The sequence below is a fragment of the Fukomys damarensis genome, unplaced genomic scaffold (genome assembly GCF_012274545.1).
Source record: "Fukomys damarensis isolate Sample0158 unplaced genomic scaffold, DMR_v1.0_HiC HiC_scaffold_23, whole genome shotgun sequence".
Classification (NCBI taxonomy): Eukaryota; Metazoa; Chordata; class Mammalia; order Rodentia; family Bathyergidae; genus Fukomys; species Fukomys damarensis.
This window is the reverse complement of record NW_022900935.1, coordinates 33818267-33841615: the sequence shown is the minus strand read 5'-3', so window position 1 is coordinate 33841615 and position 23349 is coordinate 33818267.

Below are 23349 nucleotides of genomic sequence, written 5' to 3'. Positions count from 1 at the left end.
CTATCTATCTATCTATCAATCATCTATCGTCTTTCTATCTGGTGGTAGGGTTGCAATCTAAGGCCTTGTGCACATGAGGTGACTGCTCCAACACTGGACTATATGTGTAGCTACACATACAGCCCACTTTGCAATTTCTTAACATTACTAATCACTATATTTATTCCTTTGGATTTCAACCCATTGCTCTTGCAAGGGGAGATATTTTAAAACTTTTTTCTTTTTTATTTTTTTGGGGGGGGTTAAAGATATTTTAAATTTTGTTCTGTCGTTACCATGGTTTCCAAACTCTACTTTGATGACAAAAGATCAGCTGGAACTCTTATTAAAAACAATGACTTCTACATCTACCTTGGAGATTCTGCTTTAGAACCTGTTTAAAGAACCTGCTTTCATTCTCCTTGTACTGTATTGAGATACTTTCCATGCAAGGTCAGTACGAAGTAAGTGGTTGATAAGTATTAAATGAGTGAATGTATTAGTAGTCTTACCTTATAGGTCTTCTCCAAGCAATCTGTATGGTCATTAATGAGGAAAGGCAAAGAACCAATGGTAGTAATCTCTCTCCAGAATGTTATTGATCCATTCATTAAAACTAGTATTCAGAAACTTAATAAAACTACTAATTGAGCTAAATGGCATCATCTTCCTGCTAATGTTTTCCTGTCTTTTTCAAGAGGACATTATGCAGGATTTGTTAATGCTTGAGAGGGAGACAGATTGTGTCAGTGTCTGTGATTTGAAAAACTCCGTATGTACTGAGACACATTCATTATTTTTAAAATGCTCCTGAAATGTGCTAGTAATTAGTTACAAGTTAACCAGTCCAGAGTTTCTTAAATTCACCTAAGGTTGCTCTTTGAAAAGCCAACATTTGTGTTTATTTCTTGTCTTGTGGCATTTTTCTGGTCCTCTAATATTCTAGAAATTCTTCAAAGTGTTTCTAATATCTCAATCTAGAGACATTCTTCACTGAACTGGATTAGCTGAGTCATGTAGATCTACTAGTTAAGCACTTATTCATTTTCTTTCAGGGCACTGCCAGTACTGAATCAGGGTTAGTTAGTAGAATATGCTCTCAATATGGCAGTGAATGCAATAAGGTCCTCGTGTTGGAGGCAGGGATGACAAAATTAAATAAAGCAGTGGATGACATGATTGGGATTATATAGTGATAGAGGTTAGTGCAGGCGATAATAGATTAGACAAGTATGTTGTGCACGAGACAGGCATCGGAGAAGCCCTCTTGCAGGAGTTGAGTGTGGTTGCATGGATAGGTGGGATTTGACATGCAATAAAGGCATTTTAGCCAGAGGCATAGCCTTTGCCTGAAATACTTTCACAGAGGCCAGGGAAGATCTCAGGGGTACTGGGGATCAGGGTTGGGCTGGGGGGAGTCTTGACTCCTTCTCCCCAAGACCCAGTGCAGGATCTCATAGGCAGCAAATCAGCACATGTGATCCTCTATCTGTCCTCTACGTGACCTCCTCTGGGGCTGGCAACTCTGGGCTCGTGAGACAACTGATCATCACCAGCAATATATTTGCACAGGATGAGGAATGCTATGCAATCAATACTGCCCCAGCCACTGATGGGGCAGACTCAGATACCTAAGGGGCTGATCGGGAGGAGGAGAAACTTTACAAAGTGGACTCTGAGGAAGCCCATGTTCATTTGTGTCTGATTATAAGCACATGTCTTGTTTCATCGCACCAGTTCGTGCTCTATGCTCCTTTATCCCACTCACAAAGCTGCCTGGAGAGTGAGGATTTATATTTATATCCATGGCTGCACTGTCTGTAATCAAGAAGCTTTACTTTTGACTCCTGCTGCAGTTTCTATTTAAATAAAATAAAATTGAAATCAAATGCTGCGTTTGGAGCTGCTGTGCTTCCTTTGCTTTTGCTAATCGTCCCCTCTCATTATTTAACCTCAGAAACCAGAGCCCCTGAAACTGGAGAGGATAGCTGTATCCATGCTGCCCATGGATCTATCAACTTCCCCAGCTCCCCTGCGAAACCACCCTGTGGGATAGTTTAATACAGTTCAGCTAAAGAAGTGTTTCTCAGGGTGTAAACTCCAAACCACACACACCAGAATCACCTGAAATTTGACTAAAAAAGGTTTCCCAGACCCCACACAGACTTCCTGCATCAGATTTCCTGGAATCAATGCCCAGCGATCAGCAGCATTTTAAACACACTCTGGTTGATGCCTATATATCTTCTCCAATTATCAACTCCAAGCTCTGTGTCAGCTTGGAGGCTCAAAGTTAAATAAGATATAGTTTGTCCCTTTCCAGAGCCACAATGTGGTGAGTGACAAATTAACACACTCATTTCATCAAGAATGATCATTTTAAAGACAGAACACAAACACACATTAGGTTAATAAACACGATGTTGTGGAGTGGTGGTGGGTGATGGATCAAGAACTTTCTTATTATTACTGAAAAGTTAAAGTTTGCACATAACTTTAATAAAATATATATTGAAGTCTCTCAGGGTTTTCCTATATGCTTAACATTTTTTATGATGAAAGATTTCCAAAATACATGGTACAAATATAAGCACAACAAAAAGTAAAACAATAAAATACAGGGTTCAAGTATAAGTACAAGAACAATATGGTGCAAATATAAGTGCAGTGCTCAACATGTCAAGAATATAACAATACTATCAGTACAGTATTATTATAATAAACTCCACATACCGGGCATGAGTATCAGGATTTCATTTCCCTTGTTGATCAAGAACTCCACCCCCAATTCTGACCAATAGTTTGCATTTTGGGGAGTTTGATACTGGGTATTGAACTCAGGCCCTTCACACTGAAGTACATCCCCAGCCCTTTGTACATTTAAATTTTTTTAAAAAAAACTTGAGACAAGGTCTTGCTAAACTGCCAGGCTGGGCTTGAACTTGTGATCCTCTTGTCTCAGCCTCCCTGAGTGCTGGGATAAAAGGCTTTACCACCACACCCCACTAAATTGCTTTTAAAATCCCAGATCTCATGTCATATCTGCTGTAGATATTCAGTATACATCTATGGACATTCTCTTGCTCACCACAGGATTATCGCCATGCCTAAAGAAATTCCCTATAATGCTTTGCGTATTCTAATTCCTTTACTTATCTCTGTTTGATGTTACTGGTGGTTTGTTTAAATCAGGATCTAAATAAGACCCACATAAATTGTACTTGATTATGTTTCTTTAGTTTCCTGTAATCTAAAACAGCTTTTGCTACCTGTTCCCTTCCCCTCTTCTTTCCTTTTTTCATTTCGTTTTCTTATTGAAAAAACCAAGTTATACAAAAAGTCTCATATTCTGAATCTGTCTGTTTCTTTTTAATGTTTTCCCGATTTCTCAAATCTTCCTATCAATTGTAGTTCTGCTACATTCTCTTTATTTAAACTAGAATTTAGTTGTAAGGTCTTGATTAGATTCATTCTTGTATCATAAACAGAGGACACATAATACCTGATCATTCCATTTTTAAATGATGATCATTTGATTGAGGGTTTGAATGGTGTCTAGTTGATACTTCCACTTCAAAGTTTCCCCTTATCCTTCCATTTAAGGGTTTCATCTGTGGATAAGTTTGCTGGAATCAATTAATGCACTAGGTGCTAAAAGTTCATAATTTTTCTAATTCTTTCATCTTTTTATATTTATTAGTTAGAATTCTTCCATAAAGAATCATTACATGAACGAAGTATGGATATTTAATTACCATGAAATTCTTTCCCTCTGATTTCCAATCTTCAGAGAGCCAATGAGGTTATTTATTTTTTTCTTATTGAGTACCATTCTGAATGTACCAGTTTCATATGCAGAATGTTGCACCACATGGTGATCAACATTATTTTGGCTAAGTCATTTATCACAGCCTCAATGGACTTTGATAGCTTTCTTGCTTCTGGTACAAGGAGTCCTGAGAGTTTTCTTGTTCCAGACTTTAATCATTATTCATCTCTGTGAGAAGTCCCCATTTATTTTGTGGAAAACAGAATTATAAATCACATCCCTAAGTGCTATGTATGCCCACTTCTATGTGGTTGTCCTAATTACTTTTCTTATTATTGACACAAAATACCTGGCACTCAAAGTTAAAGTAAAAAGAGTTTATTTTAGCTCACAGTTTGTAGAGGTTTTAGTCCATAGTTGGCTGGCTCCAAGGCAGGCAGGATAGCATGGTAGAAAGGCATCAGAGGAGAAACATCCCATGGCAGAGCAGGCAGGAGGTAATGAACAGCAGCAGAAGCAGTGGAGCAGGGCTCCCTTTCCCTTTTATCCCAACCAAGCAACAATTCTTTTGAGTGGTGCTATCTATACTTAGGGAGGGCTTTCCCATTATCTGCACCCAGAGCTATGCTAATTTCAATAGTGGACTAATCTAGTAATACACATGCTTCATCCCAGTGTCACACAACATAGATACAGAAAAAAAAAAACTGTGAGCACATGAGGCTTTGGGTGGATATCTAGATATAATCCATAACAGTGGCTGTCATTGCTTTTAGGTTATTTTAGTAGGCAGAGCTAGAAAGTGCTTTTTTAAAAAATGATCATGGATTCAAATAATTCACTTCCAACATAGAATTTAATTTCATTGAATTTATATTTGTATGCCATTGCTCCTAAACTAGAAACCTTGTTCCTGATAAATTATCATACATACTTATTTGTTATGCTGGTAAAATACTCCTAATCTATTGTTTTTATACTCACTAACTTGCATTCTAACACAATTTTTTAAGATAAAATCACAAAAGTGAATGTTCACCTGGTATATTTGCTAATATCTGTGAGGTATATAGGAAGTAGTGGGGAAAACTTAAATGGCTTACATTTTAGTAGTTAAATCAATTTAATCTCCACTCCAATGCTATGAGATAAGTACTATTATTATTCCCATGATACAGCTGAGGAAACCAATCAACCAAGTACTTTAATGACTTTCTCACAATCACATAAATGACAAATGGTAGAGTTGGACTTTGAATAAACCAGTAGACTGCAGAGCTACTGCTCCTAATCATGAATTCAACATCCTTTCATGATAAAAAAAACCCTACATAAAATTGGAATAGATGGTCTTTATCTCAACTTGATAAAGGCTATCTATGAAAAGCCAACAGCCAACATCATACTCAGTGGTCATGAAAACCTTCATGCTAAAATCAGGAACAAGACAAGGATGTCCACTATCACCACCCCTGTTCAATATAGTCCTGGAAAAATTGGCCACAGCAATTAGACAAAAGACAGAAATAAAAGTAATAAAGATAGGAAAGGAAGAAGTTAAACTGTCATTATTTGCTGATGATGTGATACTCTACATAGATGACCCAAAAGACTCTGCCAAAAGACTTCTAGACTTAATTTAAAGATTCAGTAAAGTAGTTAGATACAAGGTAAATATTCATAAGTCAATAGCCTTCTTGTACACAAACAACAGACTCACTGAGAGTAAAATTAGGGAAACAATCCCTTTCACAATAGCATCCAAAAAATTGAAATATCTAGGAATAAATTTAACAAAGGAAACAAAAGATCTCTACATTGAGAAGTACAGCACTCTGAAAAAAGAGATTGAAGAGGATATAAAAAAGTGGAAAGACATCCCTTGTTCCTGGGTAGGAAGAATAATATAGTGAAAATGGCCATACTTCCTAAACTGCTATACAGATTCAACACAATCCCTATTGAAATCTCAACAGTATATTTCACAGAACTAGAGAAAACTATCCAAAAATTCATTTGGAACCAGAAGAGACCTAGAATAGCAAAAGTAATTCTAGTCAATGGAGACATGACAGTGGGTATCACAATCCCCAACTTGAAACTGTACTACAAGGCCACTGTAGTAAAAACAGCATGGTACTGGCAAAGAAAGAGACCCTAGGATCAGTGGAACAGATTAGAAGATGCAGCAACAACTCCTGACCTATGCAGCTACCTCATCTTTGACAAAGGAGCCAACCATCCTCACTGGAGGAAAGATAGCTTCTTCAATAAATGGTGTTGGGAAAATTGGATTTCAACCTGTCAAAGATTAAAGCTAGACCCATATCTTTCACCATGCACTAAACTAAAATCAAAGTGGATTAAAGATATGAACATTAAAACAGGAACACTAAATTTACTGATAAGTAAATTAGATAAGTAAGAAGATAAGTTAGGTAGAACTCTTGAAGATATCAGCATAGGAAAAGACTTTATGACAAATCCTCAGTAGCATGGGAACTAGCACAAAAAATCAACAATTGGGATCTCATCTTTTTAAAAAGTTTCTGCAGTGGAAGAGAAATCACAAGCAGAGTTAAGATACAATCCACAATGTAGGAAAAAAATTTTATCAGCTGTTCCTCGAAGGACTACTATCCAGAATATATAAAGAACTCAAAAAAAAAAAAATCGGACCCTTCAAATATAAAGACCTGATTCAAAAATGGGCATCTGAAATGAACACACATTTTTCAGACAAACAAGCAAAAGCAGCAAATAAATATATATAAAAAATGTTCAACATCACTGGTCATTTGAGAAATGCAAACGAAAACAACACTGAGATTCCATCTCACCTCAGTAAGAATGGCTGCTATCAATAAATCAACCAATAACAAATGCTGGTGGGGTTGTGGGGAGATAGGAACCCTTCATTGCTGGTGGGGGTGCAGATTGGTGCAACCACTGTGGAAATCAATATGGAGATACCTCAAAAAACTAGGATTAGAAATTCCATTTGACCCAGCTATCCCTCTGCTGGGTGTCTTCCCAAAAGAATTGAAAGAATCATACCACAGCAATATATGCTTACCAATGTTTATAGCAGCACAGTTTATAATAGCTAAAATTTAGAAACAGCCCAATTGCCCATCAACTGGAGACTGGATAAAGAAGATGTGATTTTTTTTTCATAAAATGGAGTATTATTCAGCCATAAAGAATGAGAAACTAGAGATATTTGTAGCTAAGTGGATGCACATTGAGGCCATACTCTTAAGTGAAATTAATAAGTCACACATGTGAATACTGAATAGTTTCTCTGGTGTGAAAAATTAAAAGTGTAAGTAAGTATTAAAATGTATAATTGATGTTGTATAAAGGAAGAAAAGGTCTAAAAGAGTAGAGGAAGTAGGAAGAATAGGGAAAGGGGAAAAGGGAAAAGAAAAATATGTGAAAAGGAAAAACATGGAAACGTCTTTATAAACTTGGAAGGGTGGAGGGCTGAAGGAAGGCCTGGGGAATGGAGAAAAATAAGAACCTGATAAGTCATGTATAAGGTACAAAAGATCCCAGTGATGAATGCAACTGTATTGTATACCTAAAATGTACCAATAAACTTAATAAAGATAAAAAGAAATACTTTTGTATGACAATATCTGCTCTGATTTCCTGTAGGAGAAGCCAGAGTGAATATCCAAGTTTGTCCAGTTCATTTTTCCTCCTTCAGTGCTGATTAACTCCAGCCCATTTTGTGCTTAACAGTGAAGAGAGTAAGTACTAAGCAATACTTTTAGACCTGCTTATATTCACTCTTTCAGCAAACCCATTATTCTGAAGTGCAATCTGACTCATATCTAGGCTAAACTGGAAGGCAGGTCTATTTTTTTTTTTTTTTTTTTTTTAGGAAAAGATGAGTATTCCTGTTTGAATACAAAGTCTGTTTTTAAAGTACATGCATAGCAAATAGGAAGAAAAGGACCAAAGGTGTGGGGACAGTGAGAAGGATAGGGAAGGGGGAATAAGGGAAAAGGAAAAAAATATGAGAACATGTAAAACTGGAATTAAAGTGTTTGAAGGGGGGAAGGGAGGGGAGGGTGAAGGGAGGGTGGGGACAAGGGGAAAAAATGAGAACCAAGACCTGGCATGTAAAGGTACAAGATCCCAGTAGTGAATGTAACTGTACTGTCCACCTAGAATGTACCAATAAATTCAATTTAAAAAAATAAAGTACATGCATACATTCTAGTACAAACCTATTCTATTGTCCTATAGATCTGCTTCGACTTCATTAAATCTTAGAATTGAGGTTAGTGGCTTAGTGGAAAGTGTACAGAAGATCTGAGCTCTCACTTTTCAGTTTTCACATCTGAGAATCTGAGGAAGAGCCTGTTGTTGCACTGACTACAGGAGCACAATGGGGCTGGAGTATTCCAGGATCAAGCTATAGAGTGGGGATTAATCTAATGAACTTGAGGTAGACAGGGTGAGTGATAATGGAGATGTAACAGGTGGCCAAACCTTAGCCATGAAAAAGGAGTGAGACATTCAGCCATGTTTACACAAAGTTGGCAAAGTCAGAAGAATTTTTACTTGTAAGATAGAATCAGGAGCAAATCTTCAAGTTGGTCTTCTTTGACTTCAAATGCATTATCAGCATTTAAATTCTTGACTCAAATAATCAGACAACTTTCTAGAGGATGTCTGAATTCAATGTCAAAGACATCGCTTAGTTTAATTTGGGAAAGAACTTCAGAATATAAACAAATGAACTGTAGGAGTTATACAAGGCCATGTCATTAGGAAGTGCCAGAGCTAGAGTTTTATCCTACATGTACTGGTCCCATGACTCAGATTTTGAACTAAAATTTATGGAAAATCAGTTAGCATGTCTGTTCTCCCAGTCAATCCTCTCACCACTCAGAGCAGAAGGAATTTTGCCCTCATTGTACAGATGAGGAAACCAAGGCTCAGAAAGTTATTGGATTTGCCTAAGATCACACAAAAAATGGTAGAATGTGACCTTGTCCAAAGTCTCCATCATTGCATAGCAGTTAACAAATCATTCCTGATGTCTGTGCCAGACTCTTGTCTCCACGCTGCTAAGACTAGCTTGTGGCTGAGGCTGAGGCTGATCTCATACTATGAAAGCTCCTGCAACAGAAAGTATGCTAGGAAAAAACTTGAGAAAAGGCTCCAGGGAGTTTTTGAACAAACTTCTCTCATGGCTGTCACTGTCCTTTCACCAAAATACTCCTAGAGTTCTTCATGGAGTTGTCTTCACTCAGGCTCAGGTGTCCCCATTTCTATCTCAAGCTCATTTAAAAAGATAAATAACTGGGATTCTATAGGCCAGTTCCATAGAATGGATTTGCACAGCCTTTACCACTCACCTGTCTGGGGATGAAGAATTATTCCAATAATTGTTGGCTTTTCCTATGCATCTCTTCTTTATGCTACATCTTTTATGAGGGAAAAATAAAGAAAGGGAAATCTCCAAGCCAGCTAGAGGTATTGCAATTGGGTCTGAGATAGACAAGAGGAAAATGGCCTTGACATTTGAAATTGATCCAAAATTCTTCATGAGGACAAGGCCTTCTACTATGATGCATCCGTGTAATAATTCTTGGCAGCCAGTGGCTACACAGGAAGCTGATGCCACAGAAGTCTGAAGGGGGCCATCCTGATGGCCCCATTAATGGTTGGGTCACAAATCTCCAATTTATATGGATCTAACAAACTTCCTCTTATGTAATATTCTGACAAGCCTTATGTTTACCTTTAGGAGCATCAGTTTTTCTCCGTCTCTATACCAAGCTTCCTTGTCTGGACATTGAACTAGATCTGTACTGGTTTTCTTTGCTCCAGTACTGTCTCTTAACTCTGATCACGTCGTAAGATCCATTGCTTTCTAATCGTTCTGGAATTCACTTTGTATCTCACAATGTGGGTATAGGTTAGGGGAAGTTAGGGTGCAACAGCAAACAGAAGCTCAATGGTTTAAAAATAATGCCTGTGTCTCACCTATGCCACACGTCTGCTATATCAGACGAGGCCTGTGCTTCTTGTCTCTCACCCACAGGCCAAAGGGAGCTCTACCAGCTGCATTTGTACTGTTCAACACAGTAGCCACCAGTCACATGTGGGTCCTTGTGAGAGACTGCTTGGGCCTGCATAAGATGGCTGCCCTCAACCTTAGCCTTTGCCTCGGTGGAAAAATCCCACTAGACTACATACGTGACCTTTGGCAGGTCTAGCCCCTGGGCAAACAGGAAATCTTACAGAAAAAATAGCCCTTTGTGCTAACCACAGGGTCACGGGATCTGGAGCAGGAGGCCGGTGGTATTTCCTTGTCCTGCTTGCCCCTAGAGATTGTGAAGTTAAAGATTGCATAGGGTTAATTGTTGATGTACACCTTCCCACTTACCCCTCCCCACATTTGGTAAAATACTGATTGCTGTATGCTGCTAAGTGCTTTGTCCCTTTATGGTTAAATGCTTGAATGACTCATGTGATTGGTAGAAGATTTGTTTGAACTGTCCAATAAGCTTGCTGAACCTTCCCCCTGGGATAACAGTATATAATCGTTTTGCTGAGCCAATAAAGCGCCTTTGATCAGAAATCAGACTTGGGCCACGTGCTCTAACTTCTTAAAGATTTCCTTCACAGACATTCAAGATCGGATCGGCCTCTGATGACCCACGAATAAGAGGCGGCTCTCACCTCCTATTCCCCGCGGGACGGGGTCCCCCCAGAGAGCCGCAGGTCCTGGGAATTTGAAATGACATTAGTCCAAGATGAGATATTTCCTCAGTGAAAGATATGCACTTAGGGCAATCTCGGACTTCGTATTATAAAGTATCTCATTAATAATTTTTTATGGGTGACATATTAAAGTGCTCTGTTGAATATACTGGGTTAATATGTCTTATACGTTATTAAAATGTATTTCTTTCAGTCAGTTTACCTTTTATTTTAACAGAGCTACTAGATAATTTAAAATTAAATGTATGGCTTACATTACATTCCTACTGAATGGTGCCAGTCTATAGGATCTCTGGACACACAGCAGGTGGGCACTGACTCTGAAAGTCTTATTGTGACTCCCATGCTGGTCAATATCCACCCCAGGCCCCACTTCACTTCAAGGAGGCAGGACAGTGCTGTCCTAACATGTGCTCAGAAGAAGAGGAGGGGACATTTGTGACCATCTGTAATGGTGACTTCTGAACTCTCCGCTCTGAACAAGACATGATGACTCTTTGACGGGCTGTTTCTTTTGGCTGGATGCCCTTCCTTTCCGCATACACTCGATCAATTCCTGCTCTCCTGCAGAAGAAGGTTCCAGTCTTCCTGGACTCCCACCCACCCAACACACATACATCCTCCAGGGTTAATCAAACCATTCTCCAGGGCCTAATGTGGCCTTGACATCTCATCAGGTCCTCGGGATGTGTTTTCTCGTCTGTTACCACGACAAGCCCCCCACCCACTCCTTACTGTCTACCCAGCACCCCTCCTGCTGCCTGCACAGGTAAGCACTTAGTAAATATCTGTCAGTCACATGCAGGGATGAAAGGTGAGCATCCATCTTCAGGTCCCATGGCATGCGTGAGAGGAGGCTGGACCAAGTTCATCATTTTTCTTTCATAGACAAGAAAATGGGCTCAGAATGGAGCTCTGATGGGTCTGTTATACAGAAAATAAATTGCAGCAGCAGGAAGAGGACACAGCCACCTGACTGTAGTCCAGGGCTCTTTGCTCATGCTACCTCTTACTTCCCAGACTCTTCTTGAGAAAGCAGGTGGCGATTCTTTGCCTGTCACGTTTTCACACCCAAAACCTCTCCCCATCTATCCATCCGTTTATTTAAAAAAATATTTTTTGAGCACTTACTATGAGCCAGAGATGTTTCTTGGAACAAAACCTCTTGTTAAACAGCTCAGCTGGTCACTAGCTGCATAATCTTTGAGTAAGATTAACCATTCTCTGCCTCAGTTTCTCATCTGCAAACAGGGAATTGTAATGACTCTTTTTCACAGTGCTACACAGAGGATTTTCTTTCAACTACATCAGCTGCAACAAATAACACAGACCTCTCCCTTTAAAATTAGTGCTCATGAACGATCTCACTGTTCTCCAGGCCACAAACCTGGTCCATGCTGCTCAGCGGTCTCTGCTCCAGCCTCTCGTGGCTGAAACCAGCAGGTCTGAAGCATTGTGCTCCTTTTTGCAGGCTTGGGGGTGACTTTACTTCCAGGTTCACCCACGTTGTTGACAGGATTCATTTCTGTGTGATTGTAGGACTGAGGTTTCCGCTTCCTTTTTGACTGCTGGCCAAGGTTGTTGCTGCTTCTGGGAGCCACCTGTATTTCTTGGGTGGTGGCTCCTGACTTTCTTCTTCAAAGTTAGCAACATTACTTTCCTACTGAACAATCCCTTCCCACACCTCACATCTCTTGGACTTTGCCTTCTGACTCATCTGCCCTCCCTCACTTTTTCAGGTCTTGTGTGATTAGATTGAGCCTACTCAGACAACCCCCAGCAATCTCCCCATCTCAAAACCCTTGTTAACCGTAATTGCAAATTCTATGTTGCCATGTAAGGCAATACTCACAAGTTCTAGGGATCAAGGTATGGACACCTTAGAGGTCATCTTTCTGTCGACCATAAAGATTAAATGACATTAGGCATGTACAGTGGTACATTAGTGCCACTAGTTGCTTACTCAGTGATGGCAATCATTGGTTCTGAAACCTGTAAGGAATACCAGGACAAGTAGCAGACAAATTGTCTTGGCTGAAGTGGGCAGCTAGTCAAAGGTGGTGGGTACTGACTGACAAGTTCTAGCTTGTGTGTCGAGTACCAAACAGAGGAAGAGTATCAAACAAAAATCTTCATATCCAGCATATCCATTAGCAACAAGTTTCAAAGCAAGGGAGTACCAAGGTATGACCATGCCAAGATTAGTAACATGGCTGGCCATACTGCAAGCACCCAGGAAGCGTTATGTATGACAGTCACGGCTCCTGATGACTACTGTTATCTCTAGCCCTATGCAGAAGGCAGGGAAGGGCACTTTGTCCTACATTACTCCTAAGGGAAAGGATACACAGGGACGGGAAACAGCTAGTGGGTGAGCTTTGATGGCAGGCAGGACACAGTTTTCATCCTCACATCTCCAGAGCCTCACAAGGGATCTGGAAGCAATTAATAATCCACTCCCTTCTGAGTACCTGCTGTGGTTCAGATGTGCTGCGAAAGCGCTTCTCGCTCCCATAACAACCCTGAGAGGCAGGGATCGCTAACACGGGCAAATGGTTCTGGTTAGAGATTGAGTAAATCTCAAGGTTCTGGACTCGTAAGGAGTAAAGTTGAGATCTGAGCTCCAGTTGTTTTAAAGGTAAACCTGCCTCATTCTGCCCTGCACACTGGCCCTCCAGTTTGCCTTGCTTCAGCTGGCCTAGCGATCCTAACATCCCTAGGCTGGCCCCATCCCACCAGACTCATTCCTTCAGATTTTGATGTGGATCTGAGATTCCAAGAGAGTAAATGACTTCCTCAAGATAGCAGAGATACTGAATGACAAGTGGGATTCAAACCCAGGTCGTGTTGAATTCTGATGCATCTCCCCACCCTCTATCCCTTGTTGCTCAGAATATTCATGGAGTGGTTCAGTGGAAGGGTATCCAGGAAATGAAGGGACCTATTCTGGCCCTGCTCACCTTGTTACATCACAGGAAAGGCAGTCAATGGGTGCTGTTGCTCTAGGAACCGGGAGGCAGCTGGGCTTTGGAGGGCTGAAAGTGATGGGTGTTTTCCTCTGGGAGTGAGAATGCCAGGAGAGGGCTGGGCTTCTAGGGGTCTGATTCTGATAGGACATTTTCTAGATTGTTTTCCACTGTTTGGAAGTTTTTTTTTTGTTTTTTTTGTTTTTTTTTTTGGTCAATCAAAGGCCCAAAAGGTGTTTGGGAGGCTGTGAATCCTAGGAAAGCTGAAGGCTCTGTTGCTTTTGCTGTCTCCCTGTTTTCCAGGGGAAATCAGTCAGGCTAGGAACCAGAGCTTCCCCTCAAGGGAATGGTTTCAAGGGGCTTCAGTCATGGAGAGGGCAAGGACAATTTTGTGCCTGTGTCTACTGACAGACTTAAATATATATTTATGAGAGGTTTTTCCCCAGCAACAGGAAAGCCTAAGGTCATGAACATTTCTGTCCTTGACAACGGATGCTGGAGTCACTTGTTACAAAAGTTGTGAACTTTGAGCACCTCGGTAAGTTGCCTGGGACGCCCGCAGATTAGTTAAGATCGTGGACATCAAAAGCATCAGACCTTCCTTGTTTGAATCCTGCCTCTCTTGCTTCTCATGTGCCTTTGTATAACTCAGTTTCATCTTCAGATCTTTTGCTTTCTCTGCCCAAGATGTAGATAATGACATCAAACTGTGACAGCGGGTTGGAGATACAGTGATAAAATTAAAAGAAGGAAAATGAGTGTATGGGGGGCACAGGTACTCTGTAAGGGGCCCATCTTCCTTCTTGGGAGAAGTGGCTGCTCTCCCAAGAACAGGTGACATGGGCTGGGACACAGGATGGGTTATCAGCAAGATGCACGCTGGCTTCTCCTTCCGGAGGCTCGAGCCCAGACTCCTGCCCACTGAAAACTGGAATCCCCGGTTCTGACCCTGTCCATTTGCTGTCTTCACCAGCATTTCCCCAAGGACAGCAATGGAGGCCTCTGGGAACTGCAACCGTGGAGCAAGTTGCTTGAGCCAGAACCACCTGTGGGCGTCAGTTTCCACCAAACGGGCTGGGTGTAGAGCTGCATCCTCACCTAGGGATGGCGAGGCTTTCCTACCTGATTTCCCCAGCTTTAAGTTTTCGATGTTGGTCTGAGAACTCGAGAGAGAAAATGACTCCCTCAAGGTAATAGACATATTAAATGGCAGAATGCTCCAGTGCAGCTAGGCAACTTTACCGAGGTATTACAATATTTTTTGAACTGATTTCCTGAGAGCAACAGGGCTACAGATAATATTTATTGTATAGATCCTTACCCAGCCCTCAAGGCTTCATCTGCTCCAGGCCCATATCGAGTAGAAACTTGAGTTTCCATTTCTCCCACCAGCTATCCTTGCCTCTCAGTGCTGGCTGAGAGATGGGTCTTCCCAAGGGTACTCACCTCTCAGGATGCTCAGGGGTCTCTTTCAGAACCAGGCTGCGACATCAGAAGTCCAGGGCCCTGTTATCACGGCCCCTTGCAGTGTTGAGTGGCTGCTTCTCCTGCTGCAGTGACACTGTTGTAAACACTGTTCCGTACGTCACACGGTGCCTCCTGTGTCCTCCACAGGAGCCCATCCGCGGAACAAGTCCACTTAGCACTGACCTGTGAAAATGATTATGGGACTAGCTTTCCTTTGTGCTTTGGCTGCCAAAAAACTGGAAATCAAACTTGAAACTATACAGTAGCAGCCAGGTGAGGCTTTATGGTCTGCATTTTTGTGTTCTGAGTTTTTTCTCCAATTAGTCAATGATTCTGATGTTTATTTGCTCTCATTCTCACTCTTTAATGTACTCAGTGAGCAGAAATAATTGAAATGACAAATAAGATGTTTGGAATTTTAGACACTGATGTCAGATAATTATTATAACAATTACAACACTTATTGAATAATTGGCATTGCATTGTCCTAAATCACTTATATGTATTATTTCATTTAATTCTCAAATAAACCCTAGGTGGTAGGGGCTACTTAGTCACCCTCTTTTAATGGATGTGGAAATTGAGATATGAGAGGATAAATTATCCTTTCGCCCAAAGAGATATAACAAATTAATGACAAAACCAGGCTTTGAAGGTGAGACAGTTCAATTTCAGAATCCTAATCCTGAGCCATGAGTCATTCAGCGCCCCAGGAAATTCAGAGAATGGGCATTACTTCTTCATGATTTGGGCAGCTTGTCTTTGCATTTTCAAGGAAGAGTCATATGGTATAGGTAAGAGGTGGCTGGGTTTGGTTTATTCTCAGAAATAACGGGGGGAGGTGATATTCTGAGTGACACTGGTGGTTCTCAAAGGGTCTGGAAGACTCCAGCAGGTTTCAGTGTGCTCTGGAATGGGATGTGGTGGGTGCAGCCAGGGAAGTGATTCTAACTCTGGTAACTTCATCATACATATCCTGTCCTCCTCCACCCCTTTAAACTTCTGCCAGGCAATAATTTGCAGTCCACAACTCCACCAACTCACATATCCTCTCTTCCTGGGTGTGAATAACCTGCTCTTCGTTTACCCTTGGGCTTTGCTTTGCAAGCCTGTCCATTTTCTAGGAAATAGCTCAGAAATTCCAGGAGCTCTTCCTTAGCTGAAATATTCTTGGGTCAGAGTCCCTGAAATTGCACTGGTTTTCTTTGCTATAGGGCTGAACACATTGTTAAAATAGTCTGTCTGTTACTCTATCTTCTCTTGTAGACTTAGACCCTTGAGGGAGGGATGTGTGTTTTGTTCATCATTTATGTACTGCACTCAGGTCTGGACATTGAAGAGACTTAAGGATTTGCTAGACGAATGATTTTATAAATGTGAGGTGGAGGCATCAGGTTTTGAATGCAAATATAGAGTCTGTCTCTATGAAGATTGATCAGGCAGAGAATTTAATCTGCTCTGTCTTTCTGTTTGCACCAATATTCAATGACTGCAGTGTATTGTTTTACTCTGTGGTACCTCCTATGATAGATCTCGTTGTTGAATAAAATAGAGTATAAACAAGCAAGCAAACAAGCAAGCAAATAAGCAGATGCAACTCAGATTTGCATAGTTTCATGGGCTACGAATTATCTCATGCAGATGACATCATGGATTATAACATATTCATTCTGCAGATGAAAGAAAACAGAGCGACTCTTCAGAATTGCTCAGCCTATAAGGTGGTTTAGGGAGGGCTCAGATCCAGAACAGGGGCTTGGGTAAGACAGGTCCTGGGCACAAAGCCTGCCTTGATCACTTGTGGGCCTCTTTGAAATTTAATTTCCTCCTTTCTAAGCTGGGAATAATAAGAGAATCTAGGGTAGTTGTGCGGACCAAGAGAGTTGTGTTCATTACGAAAGCTGCATAATGCTTGCTGAATAAATCAGCGTACGGTCTGAATCTAGAAAGCTTTGCAACAAATGCCAGGCTGGGAGACTGGGAGAAAGCATTTGAATTCCTTGTATGTCTCAGACCACACTTGTACTTTGTCCTCTATTTCTGCTCATTTACTTCCTGAGAGATCTTGCAGTTCCTAAGACCCTCAGTTCTTGCCACGTGTACTCTACTTCATGATTCTTGGCCTGCTCCGGACTCCCAATCTCCCTGAGCTCATTTGATCCAAGACTTGTCCTTTTGCTGAGTTGGAAAACCTTTCTCCTCTTGCACAACTTCTCTGATTCCACAGCTGTGACACTCTACCTGGCACGGAGCTCTGCTGCAGAGACAGAGCTCAGCCAGGAACACAGAGAACTCACTGCCTTGGCCTAGCAGACGCCACCTTCCTCTGATTATAGACAATGTACAAGAGAGGACCTGCATCATTTCAAGGCCAACATTTTTCAGGCATTGGACAATTTGATGGTGGAGTGCACTGCTCCCTCCCTGCTGGCCTAGTTTGTGGTGCTGTGTTAGGGAGCCTTGGGGCCAGAGGGACTGCCAGATTGGGTAACTTTCTCAGAAAAAAGCTATAAAGATGTGCTTTCAGCATGAATCACAAGTTGCAGGCGCTGGGGCCAAAACAGAGCACATGTCCAGCAGTGGGAGGTGCACGGCAAAGCGGGAGTTCTGTGTAACACCCTCAGCCAGCGCTGTCACATGGAAAAGAGAATTCTACACCTGCAAATTGTTAGTACTCATTTTAGGCTTTTGCACCGACCCTTCAGACAGCATCCATGTTATTGTTTATTCAATAACAATTAATGAATCGCCCTTGAAAGAGATAGATACAGTCATAGCAGGTTCGTTGGGAGCTCAGAGATGTAAAGTGGTAAGGGCCATGGAAGAGACGCACAGAGAACAAGAGGATGTGCATAAAAGGCTCAGAGCCAGGCTTGCTGGGGTGGTGAAGTGGAGGTGACCCACCTCAGGGCATTTACCAAGTATCTTGGATCTAAGGAGTACATAGAAATTAGCTAGTCCATAAGTAACACAAGAGGAGGAAACTGTATGTGCAAAACCCTGAGGGTGAGAGAGCGTGGTGACTTGTTTGAGGAATAGTTGCAGTTGCCGAGTGGGACTCGGGAAAAGGTAAAGACAAAGTGGGGACAAATGACAGTCAAGGGATCTCACGCTCTGCTTTATTCCATTCCTTTCATCCTACCTCACGTCCTTATATGATTTGCACGAGCAGGACATGCTCAAGAATACATATTTTAAAAATTTTAAAGTTCGGACAAGTCTCTCAAAGCTGCCTACTCAAGCTCATACTGCTGAGTTCTGTGGCTCATTATCTGCCTATGTGTGGGTCTGAGCAGCATGGCGTGAGCCAGTTCGCCATTCGCTCATTCAGAAAACCGCTCTGAGGACCAGTGTGACTGAAAGACATCAAAAGAAATTTGAATTTTAACCTGAAGGGCTTAAGACCACATCAGCCATTTTACCATGAAAGACAGAGTTAATTTGGAGAAATATATTGGTAATATGAAGGGAAATGAATTAGGGAAGATTATCTCAGAGGCAAGGCAGCTATTTGGAGAGTGATTTCAATAGTCCAGTCTGAGGCAGGGACAATGACCACATGAATCAGGACATTGACAATGGAGATACACAGGAAGGAAGATTCTGGAGAGATTGTAGGAGTGGAACATATAGTTACCTCCACTGGAGTGGCTTGTTGCTGTTTCATTAACTGAGTGAGTGGTCTCACTTCTTGCCTGTACTTTAGACCGTCCTGGAGGAGAGAAAGAATAGCTGAATTAAACTTGTCGGGGGCAGGGCCCAGGTTCTGACTCATTTGTGCAGCCCTGGTAGAGAAGGGTTATCCCAGGGAGAGTTCTCTATGTCTTTGGTCTCTGGACTAGGAGAGCTTGACCCTTACTGACGTCAAGAAAGGTAGAAAGGGAGAAGAGCACTCTTGTCTGGATAAATGGGTGCAGTACACTACTAGATCCGTATGAGGAGTTGTCTTTATTTAGATTTATCAGGTCACTTATCATCCAGACTGGAGCTTCCTGAGTCTAGCTTGTCAGTGCAAACTGCGATTGTCACTGGTGAACCAAGAGCAGTGACAGTCCTACCTGTGCTTTGTCATTAATTCTACTCCTGTCTTCCTTCCGAGAGCCTTCCTTCAAGCCAGCTTTCACTTCATTTTTCTCAAAACCTTTCTTGTCCCGGCCATCAGTATCTACATTATTGACTCTGGTGATCCACGTTTTATTTGGTCCAACAGTTGACAAAGTCGATCTTTTCTTCACTTGCTGTGTGCCACAGGGCCCTGCTTTCCCTCCTAGCTCACCAACTGCTTTTCCTTTGTGCCGATTCCTTGTGAAATCTCCCACTTATTAATATGGAACACACTTGGGTTCTGCCTCAAATCCTATTTTCTCCGTCCCTGCTACCTGAATGATGCCATCCAGGCTCATGGGTTGAAATGCTATTGTTATGCTGAAAAGTCCCAAGCTGATATTTCTGGCTCTGGATCTTGTCTGTGAACCTCACTCAGGCTCTTGCTTCTCAGCGCCACTTTGGCATGACCTGGATGATAAAAGAATCTAAACTTCAGCTTCCTGTGACTGAATGCTTGAATTTCCCTGCCCTGTCCCAGGATCTGTTCCTCTCACAGTCCTCCCCATTTTAATAAACACTGATCTCTTTCATCTAGTTGCTTCACTTAAAATAAAAAACCTTACTGCTTTTTCTGTTTTCTCCTTCTTATACCCTACCTTTATTGAGTCAGCAAGTGCTTTCAGAATATTTCCAGAGCCCGCCCACCTCCAATCCCATAAGCACCAGTGTTGCCCTGGGCTGCCATGTTTCCTCCTGGATTATTGGCTGCCTCCTCAGCTGGGGCTTCTATAATAAAAGGCCACAGACTGGATGGCTAACGACAGATGCTTATTTTTAGCAGTTCTGGAGGTTGGGAGTCTAAGGTTAGATCAGGTTCTGCAGGGGGCGCTCTTCTTGCCTGCTCATGTGGAGAGAACAAACTCTCTAGGGTTCCTTCTCGTGGAACCCTAACGTTGTTATATTAAGGGTTAGGATTTTAACGTGAGGCAGGAGAAAATGAACATCAGTATCTTGTGCTGGAGTGGACGATCCGTTTCCCTAACTTGGATCATTGGCTTTTCTGCCCTCTGAGCTTTGGTGCTGGGTGTTCTGCCTGGAGTGCCCCCTACCCAGGTACGTTTCCAGTCTCACTCCTGTTTGCTTTGAGTCTGTACTCCAGAGTTGCCTCCTGTTAGAGGGGTTGGAGAAATGCTGTTTAAACTGTCACCTAACTCCCAGAACCCTATGTGTTCTCTGTCCCCTTTTAGGAGTTCACTTACTCCACACTATTTTTAGTAGCACTGTATGCACTGCGTACTATACTAAATTACTATTTTCACCTGCTCACTTGCCCTGTGAGTCAGACAAGGGGAAAGTCAGTAGAGGGAGAGTGGAGGAAAGGATTTGGCATGGAAGTAAAGAAGAACAGGATGTCTGTGGTCAGAGAGGGAAATTTCATGATTACATCATAAAATAGGTGAACAGATTTACTGAGCTACAGATGCAGGCAGGTGGTTGAAAGCCAGATCATTTGGGGGAGGGGAGTGACGCCACGCTGGAGAATTTAGCTACTTTTGGTAGCCAGTCCATTGCATTTTGGAGACATTAAGTGGTGTGATGAAGTTGACTTCATAGCATAATAACTTTTAGACTGAAAAACTGAAAAAGACCAGAAACTTGAGGCCGGTCAGGAGGCTGTTTTTTCAGTTGAGAGATCATGGATGTAAGGTAAGGAACTGATGTCTTCTCACCCACTTTCCTCATCCTTCAACCCATCTAAACCCTAATCACTTCTTCAGTCTAACGCTTCTCCCCAGGTTCTCTGCGCCACTCCCCTGAACGTTTATTTTATTCCCTTCATCAGTTTATTTGCTCTTCCAGGTAATCTACAAAAGCTCATTAAACATCTGCACTTTTTAGTGACTGCAAAGTGTCCTGAAAATACAGTCACAAAATAGACATGGATTGGAAGGAAAAGAATGGACGGATTTAAGGAAATAAATGACAAGGAGACTACACTTGATTCAGGGTCTGAGGAAGTCACATTTAGAGTAGTTTTGTTGTTGTTGTTGTTGTTGGGTTTGTTTGTTTGTTTGTTTGTTTTGCTTTTGTTTGAGACAGGGTCTCACTACGTACTTGAAACTGACCTGGAACTCACTATATAGTCCAGGCGGGTCTTGAACTCACAGAGATCCTCCTGCCTCAGCCTCCCAAGTGCTGGGCTTACAGGCGTGCGCCACCATGCCCGGCTACATTTAGAGTGTTTGAAGGAAGATTGGGATCTGGCCATGTGAAGAAGGAGAGGAAGACTAGGCAGTTAAGAAGGATATATTTGCAAAGGCACAGCAGTGGGAAGAATTTCATCTCTTTCCCTTGTTAAGGGTGCATACACAGCCTCTTTAGCACTCCACAGAGTATTTGGGCATGAGAAGTGCTGAGTAAATCTTAGCTTGATGAAAGAATCAATGAATGAGTCAAGTGTAAATGTGACTGTCTATTTAACAGATGCACCAGCACCCTTACAAATGCAATATGATTAACTGAATTACTGACCAACAAGATGGTTACCTGCATCAGTTAGCTTTCCATCACTGTAATGAAAAACGTGAGGCCAAAAAGCTTATTTTGCCTCACAGATCTGGAGTTTCCAGTCCAAGATCAGGCAGCGCCATTCGTTTGGGCATGCAATACGATGGTAGAGGAACGTCATGAGGCCACACCCCAAAGACCTAAGGACCTTCTGCAAAGCCCTTCTTCCTACTGCCTATCATCAGGACAACCCTGGGGGCCAATTCTTTAATACAAGGTCATCTGGAGGACATTCAGCATTCAAATTCTAGTGTCATCTTTATTCTTGGATACAACCTGGGAATAAAGGGAAGAAACTGAGTTATTCTTCCTGGGACTCAGAGATTAAGAAGGCATCACAGGGGCCAGGAATTCAGCTCAGTGGTTCCGCTGCCTACCTCGCGAACACAAGGACCCGAGTTCAATCCCTGGTACAAAAACAAACAAAAAACAAACAAACAAACAAACAAAAGAGAAATGAAAAAGAAGTCATCACAGCAGGAAAAGTCTCTAAAAGTCTCTAGAAATCAGATTTCCCAACTTTTTGATATTAACTAAGACCAAAAATGACTCGGTTTCCTCACTGTGGTTGGCTAGCTGGTTATACAAAAGCAGTGAGCCAGGGATATTGGCAGTAAGAGAGAAGTTTTCAAAGTTTGAATTCTCAAAAGGCAGAGAAAAACTGCCTCAGGGGAAGAGGGAGGGTGTTGGTGGTCAGTGTTTAAAAAATAAGTTTTGGATTTGGGCCTAAAAGAAAAGGAACTAAAACAGAACATTCTTTTTTCATATATGGCCTTTCTGGCAGTATAGAATAACAGAAAAAAAACCACATAAATCTAATTTACCTCAGAGTGCTGTAGGATTCTACAAATAATTTTCATTGGTTGTTGCTTTTTCTCCAAGACCTCAGTGACCAGCTGTAATGGCTTCACCAGCAGAGCGACTCCTACTGTCTGTAGTCTGTGTGTGTCTTCTGCAGGTGCTTGTGCAACTGGACTTCAGGACTCTTCCCCTAGCCCAGAGCCCCAGAAGCGTACCTCTGGGTTTTCTCCTAGAGATTTTATAGTTTTCATTTACGTGTAGCTGTGTGGTCCATTTGGAGCTCATTCTTCTCAATAGTATAAAGTGTGATTTGAATGTCACCATCCTCCTTCTTTTTTGTACATATTCAATTTTTTTCCAGTGCGTGTCCAATTTTTCCCATGCCATTTGTTGCGAACACTAATCTTCTTGACTGATTAGCTTTCAAATCCTTACTGAAAAAACTTTGATCCACTGACCTATCTTTTGTGTCAGTACTAATGCTTCGATTAATAATAGATTTATAGGAGGTCTCGAAATCAGATAGTTCAACTTTATTCTTCTTTTTAAAAGCTACTTCGTCTCACCTAGATCCTTTGACTCTTCCCCAACATTTTATAATCACTTTATTTAACAAACTCTACTGTGATTTTTATTGGGATGACATATGTCAATTCGTAGAGAACCATATGAAGTCACCTAACATATGATCACAATACTCTACGTGGATCCCTTCAAACACCTCTCCATGATAATTTGAGATTTTCAGTGTATGTAAGGTTTCCATAGCTTTTTCGTATTTATCCCTGAATTGTCCAAATTTTGATCTATGGGATGATTTTTTTAAAAAATAATTGCTGAATTTTTTTTTTTTTGCTTGTATATTGAAATGTACTTCTCTTTGTATCACCTTTGTTTCCTCTAGCCTTGCTAAAGTCACTTCTAGATCTTGTCTGGCAACTCTCCTGGGGCAGTAAACTGGGTCTGCCTTTCTCACATCTCTGTGATCACTGCCTTTTTTTTTTT